Source organism: Terrapene carolina, unplaced genomic scaffold (assembly GCF_002925995.2).
Source record: "Terrapene carolina triunguis isolate 2854851 unplaced genomic scaffold, T_m_triunguis-2.0 Scaffold62, whole genome shotgun sequence".
Taxonomy (NCBI): Eukaryota; Metazoa; Chordata; order Testudines; family Emydidae; genus Terrapene; species Terrapene triunguis.
In genome coordinates this window covers 11,143,640-11,149,218 of record NW_020664413.1, presented here as the reverse complement: position 1 = coordinate 11,149,218, position 5,579 = coordinate 11,143,640, and the positions used below count along the sequence as shown (strand labels likewise).

General features: G+C 40.5%; 1 long non-coding RNA gene across 1 annotated transcript; it reads left to right on the top strand.

Annotated features, from left to right (window-relative positions):
• Positions 1-498: 498 nt before the first annotated feature.
• LOC115271149 lies at positions 499-2,289 on the top strand. The gene is made up of 2 exons (XR_003899753.1): positions 499-726; positions 2,249-2,289. It is a non-coding gene; the product is annotated as an uncharacterized LOC115271149 (long non-coding RNA).
• The last annotated feature ends 3,290 nt before the right edge of the window (positions 2,290-5,579 follow it).

Here is a 5,579-nt window from a genome sequence, read left to right as displayed (position 1 = left end):
CACAGGAACAGATTCCCTGAGGAGGTTGTAGAATCCCCATCATTGGATGTTTTTAAGAACAGGTTAGACAAACACCAACCAGGGATGGTCTAGGTATAGTTAATACTCCCTCAGCACAGGGGGAAGTACTAGATCACCTTTTTGAGGTCCATTCCAGCCCTGCATTTCTATGACTCTATGAATAGACATCTGTCAATACTTGCAGGGTTTCCTCAATATAAAGGTTTCAGTCAATGATTTCTTTCCATGGTATCATTTATTTTCTCCAAACTGAAATATTTTCATTTTCCCCGCTACACACAAGCTGTGAATCTGAATATTATTGGAAGAAAAATGGTCCAAGTGTTTTGACTTACGAGAATGGAATTTTAATATTTCTTTACCCTATTTCAGCCATTGAAAGTAGCCATCAGCCAACTAACGGCTCAGAGAAAAATATTGCCAGTTCTCACATTGCCAGTACGTACATTTCAACTACGTCCACCAGAGCTGGAGCAGGGAGGTTACAAGATCTCATAAACAGCAGCAGATCTTCTAATGCAACAGGAAATTCTACTTCTGGGACTGAAATGTCCAGCTCTTCGTATTTAACCCAGTCGTCATCTATATCTTCTATAGCACTGACCAGTGGAATTCATATCTCATTGGCTGCCACAGATTTCACAGAGCCTTCAACAGACCCTTTGCTTACACAGTCTCATTCTGCTTCAGAAACTGCTTCCAAAGGTGAGAATTATTAGTCCACTAGCTTGCTGTTTTAAAGTTTTTTAAATTTATTTTAAAAACCCTTTGTGAACAAAATGCCTAATTATTCTTTTACTAGAGGAGGAATAATATTATATTTTGCACTTATAGAGCTTTTTCCCATAGATCTCAAAACATTTCACAACTAGGTAGCCATGGGTAGGTATCGTTACTAGAACTTGTGGGAAAATGGAGGTGTGGTTTGGATTTTTGGTGGAAAATGTCAACTTTTTGTAGAAAAGCTGAAAAGTTTTTGGTTTTCAGGGTTTTGACTTTTTGACACTTAGTCAAAAATTTTACACAGAAAACTGACACTTTTCATGAAAATTTTCATTTAGTCAAAATCCAATTTTCTGTCAAAAAATAGTTTTGACTATCTCTAATCATTACCTCTGGTTGTGCATCAAAGCTGGGATTTGAACCCAGATCTCCTGAGTGCTGTATCTGTTGGACCATACTGCTGCTGTGAACTGAGTCCGGTCATCAGTAATTCAAAGGCCGTGCTGACTTTGTTGTGTCCGCTAAGATTTGTGGTTCTTGGCCAGCTACACTGGAGAAGGAATCTAATATCCACTTATCTCACCCCTTTGCATCAGATGTGTTTTTGAATATCTCTAAGGGTTTGTCTACACTGGGGCCCTATTACACAGCAAGCCACTAGTTTGCCACGCAGCAATAGCCTGTGTGGACAATGCTACAGTGCACAAAGGGTATGTCTACACTGCAGTTAAACACCCACAGCTGGCCCATGTCAGCTGGCTTACGCTGCTGGGCTGTGTAATTGCGGTGTAGACATTCAGGCTCAGGCTGGAGTCGGGCTGGGATCCCACAAGGGCTGGGAACCCAGAGTCCAGGTTCCAGACTGAGCCTAAACAGCCTGGTAGTTTGAGCCCCACAAGCCCAAGTCAGCTGACACGGGCCAGCCGCAGGTGTTTAATTGCAGTATAGCCATACCCTAAAAGTTCCAGGAGCTTTGGCCATGTCTGCTTGTAAAGTATAGTAAATCAAAGAATGCTCCAGGACTTCTATAGCAGTGTCCACACTGGATGTTAGCATGCAGCAAGCTAGTGCACTGTAGTGTCCCACTTTGTCTTGCTGCACAGTAACACCTCATGTAGACAAGCCCTTAGTTATTCAGTGTTCTAAGTCTGCTGAATTTAATTCCAAATATTTCATTGTTTTCTATTTTATATTTTGTAAGTGCTAGCAGCATGGAATGCAAAGTAATATCACTGAATGATGAAGTTAAGCTTGCTGCTTGTTATTGCCACAGTTTTTTGAGTTGCACTTTTCATGGTTTGTGCTAATTTTTTGCAAGTATTAATTTCACGTGGTGTTCTTCACTCTAAAGGGTTCAAATCTCTCTAAGCTAGCAATTTCTCCAGAATGAAAAGTACCCATATTTAATATTCGTACATGCATTATTTGCATCTGGGTGATATGAGAAGAAAACATATCTGTTTGGATTTATGCATATAGAATTATAATCTTTATAATCTTTTAGCCATTGGAAGTAGCCACCAGCCAATTAACATCTCAGCTACAGAAAAAAGGACTTCTGATTTGTATGCCACCAGTACATACATTTCAACATCATTCACAAGAGGTGGAGAGAGGACGTTAAGGTCTCTAATGAACAACAGCACATTACCTGATGTAGCAGACAGCTCCACTTCTGACTTAGAAAATACCAAGTCTTCAGATTTACCCCAGCCCTCGTCTCCTGTAGCACAGGCTGGAGGAAGTAATATCTCATCAAGTGACTTGACTGAGCCTTCCACAGAGTCTTTGTTTACACATTCTTCCAAGATCCCAAGTTATTCGTCTTCCCCAAATGATCTTGCAGGTGGGTTTTGTGATTCCCAACTGTTGAATGCACCATTTACAAACGTAAAACAATAAAAAGAACCTCCCACCCCCCAAAACTGAGTCAACCCTTTTTTTAAAGAATCAGTTGCGCTTTAACTCAGGCTCTTACCTATCTAGCATCCTTATATGCCCCCCAGTCACCATAGTATCTGAGCAGCACATAGTCTTTAATGTATTTCTCCTGACAACACCCCTGTGAGGTAAGGAACGGCTGTTATCCCCATTTTGCAGATGGGGAGCTGAGGCACAGAGAAATTGACTGGTCCAACGTCACCATGCAACCATTTTTTCACTGCCAGATTTTGCCACCGTTGCCCATGTCCACCAGTGTCATATCCTGCAGGTACTCTCATTATGATGTAGGGGACTACATGCATTGTAAGATATGACAGTGTAAAACTGGAGATTCAGGCACGTAGTGATTCTGTACCGAGTAGCAGGATTGACAAAGGCATGCAACTCTGGATTGCTTACCTTGAAACTGTACCTGTGGGTGGTACTTTTAAATATTTCTATAGGTGTTGAATTTCAATTCCCAACTTCACTGAATTTCATTACCAACACATTTTTTTGGCTTTTTGAGCCTACTTTTTACAAAAGAGCGAAAGTTTCTAAAGATTCCTGGATATAAAGGCTCAGATTCTCTCCTGTGCTGAGGTCAGTGCAGGAGAATGCGAACTAGCATGCAGCAATTTACACCTCCCTGATTCATAAGAACATAAGAACGGCCGTACGGGGTCAGACCAAAGGTCCATCTAGCCCAGTATCCTGTCTACCGACAGTGGCCAATGCCAGGTGCCCCAGAGGGTGTGAATCTAACAGGCAATGATCAAGTGATCTCTCTCCTGCCATCCATCTCCACCCTCTGACAAACAGAGGCTAGGGACACCATTCCTTACCCATCCTGGCTAATAGCCATTAATGGACTTAACCACCATGAATTTATCCAGTTCTCTTTTAAACGCTGTTATAGTCCTAACATGGTGCGTTGGCCCTGGCACATAAGCATAAATTAGAGCATTTTAGGGACTGCTCTAACTTACATTACCTGACTATCACCTTACTGGACAATAAACCTATCAAGAATTATGCCCTGTCGTACCCCCTGGCCATTCCCAACATGACTCCAATACTCCACCTTCCAGGATGTGTGTGAGGGGCAGTTGGCGTAGAAGCCAGCTATGCCATTTGAGGACTCCCCTATGCCTGGGGAATTTTCTGCTGGCCATTAAGGGGCAGGTTCCATCACTCTCTGTTACCTTTCTGCTTTAGATCAGCCACAGGAATCAATCTAAGTGACAGATTTCACTGAATAATTTTCTTTTAAGAAATTATCATTTTCTAAAGACTGAAAAGTTTCCAGATTTATTTTCACATGCCATTTATATATCAATGAATGTGTTGTTAAACTAACAGTGTAAGAAAGTGGACCACATTTTATTAGTGTACAAAAGTGCCAGCTACTTGACTAGCTTGGTTCATAATTTATAATAATTCTAATGCATTATTCCTACTGTTAGGTACTTAGTGTGTCAGCATCTTTGGAGAGACCTGCTTATAAAAATTGCAATCAGTAGAAAAGATTTGGGGTTTTTTTCATACACACTGATTAATACCCTACTGATTTTATTCTTGACCTAATCTTTATAAACCATATTCATTGCATAGCTTAATTTAAGTTAGAGTTAAACTTTGGATTTATTTGGTTCTGTATTTCAGGCAAAATGATTATAGAACTTGCAAATCAATTTTCATTTGGCCACATTGAATTTAATTTCTATCTTTTAATCCCATTTTAGCTATAGTAAGTAGCAACCAACCAGTTAGCATCTCAGCTACAGAAAAAAGAACTTCTGATGTACATACCACCACTACGTATATTTCAACAACATTGATCAAAGGTGGCGAGAGGACATTAAGATCCCTAACAAACGGCAGTGTATTACCCAATGCAGCAGAAAGCTCCACTTCTAATTTAGAAAATACAAAGGCTTCTGATTTAACCCAGGCCTCAACCTCTGTAACACAGGGGGGAGGAAGTAATATCTCCTCAACTGACTTCACTGACCCTTCAACAGAGGCTTTGCTTACACATTCTTCCAAGAGCTCAAGTTATTCGTCTTCACCAAATGATCTTGCAGGTGAGTTTTGTGATTTCCCAGTTGGTTAGTTCACCATTGTCTTTTCAATGCCAAATGTGGGTTTTTTTGTGTGTGGAGGGAGGGGTTGTTGTTTTTTTTTGGCGGGGTGGTGGGAGGGAGAGGTTGGAATTGCCAGAGACCTAAAAAGTCTGTTTTTCATAGAGCTCTCTGTGCAACCTTTCTCCTCTGGAACAACTACAGGAATTTATACCACTGGTTTTACTCAGTAATTTTCTTTTAAGTAATATTCATTTTCTAAGGACTGAATAATTTCCCGATGTTTTCCCAAGCAGTATCTATATGTATCAATAAATAAGTGCTATTAAACTAACAGTGTACGAAAGTGGATCACATCTTAATGGGAGAGTGCCTGTCACCTGGCTAGTTTGGGCCATGCTTTATTTATAATCATTTCAATCCATCATTCCAAGTCCAATGAAATTCATTCTGGTTCGTACCTTTCACCCTTGGAGAGTCCTTCTTATGAAAGTTTCAATCAATAGAAAATATATTGTTTTTTAAATACTCTGTGATTTATACACAGCTTGTTGTTCTTGATCTAGTTTTTATAAGGGGGGAGGGATAGCTCAGTTGTTTGGACATTGGCCTGCTAAACCCAGGGTTGTGAGCTCAATCTTTGAGGAGGCCACCTAGGGATCTGGGGCAAAAATCAGTACTTGGTCCTGCTAGTGAAGGCAGGGGGCTGGACTTGATGACCTTTCAGGGTCCCTTCCAGTTCTATGAGATAGGTATATCTCCATATATTAATATATATAAGCCAAATTCATCCCATATTTAGCTCCCTTTAAATTGATGGAATGACAT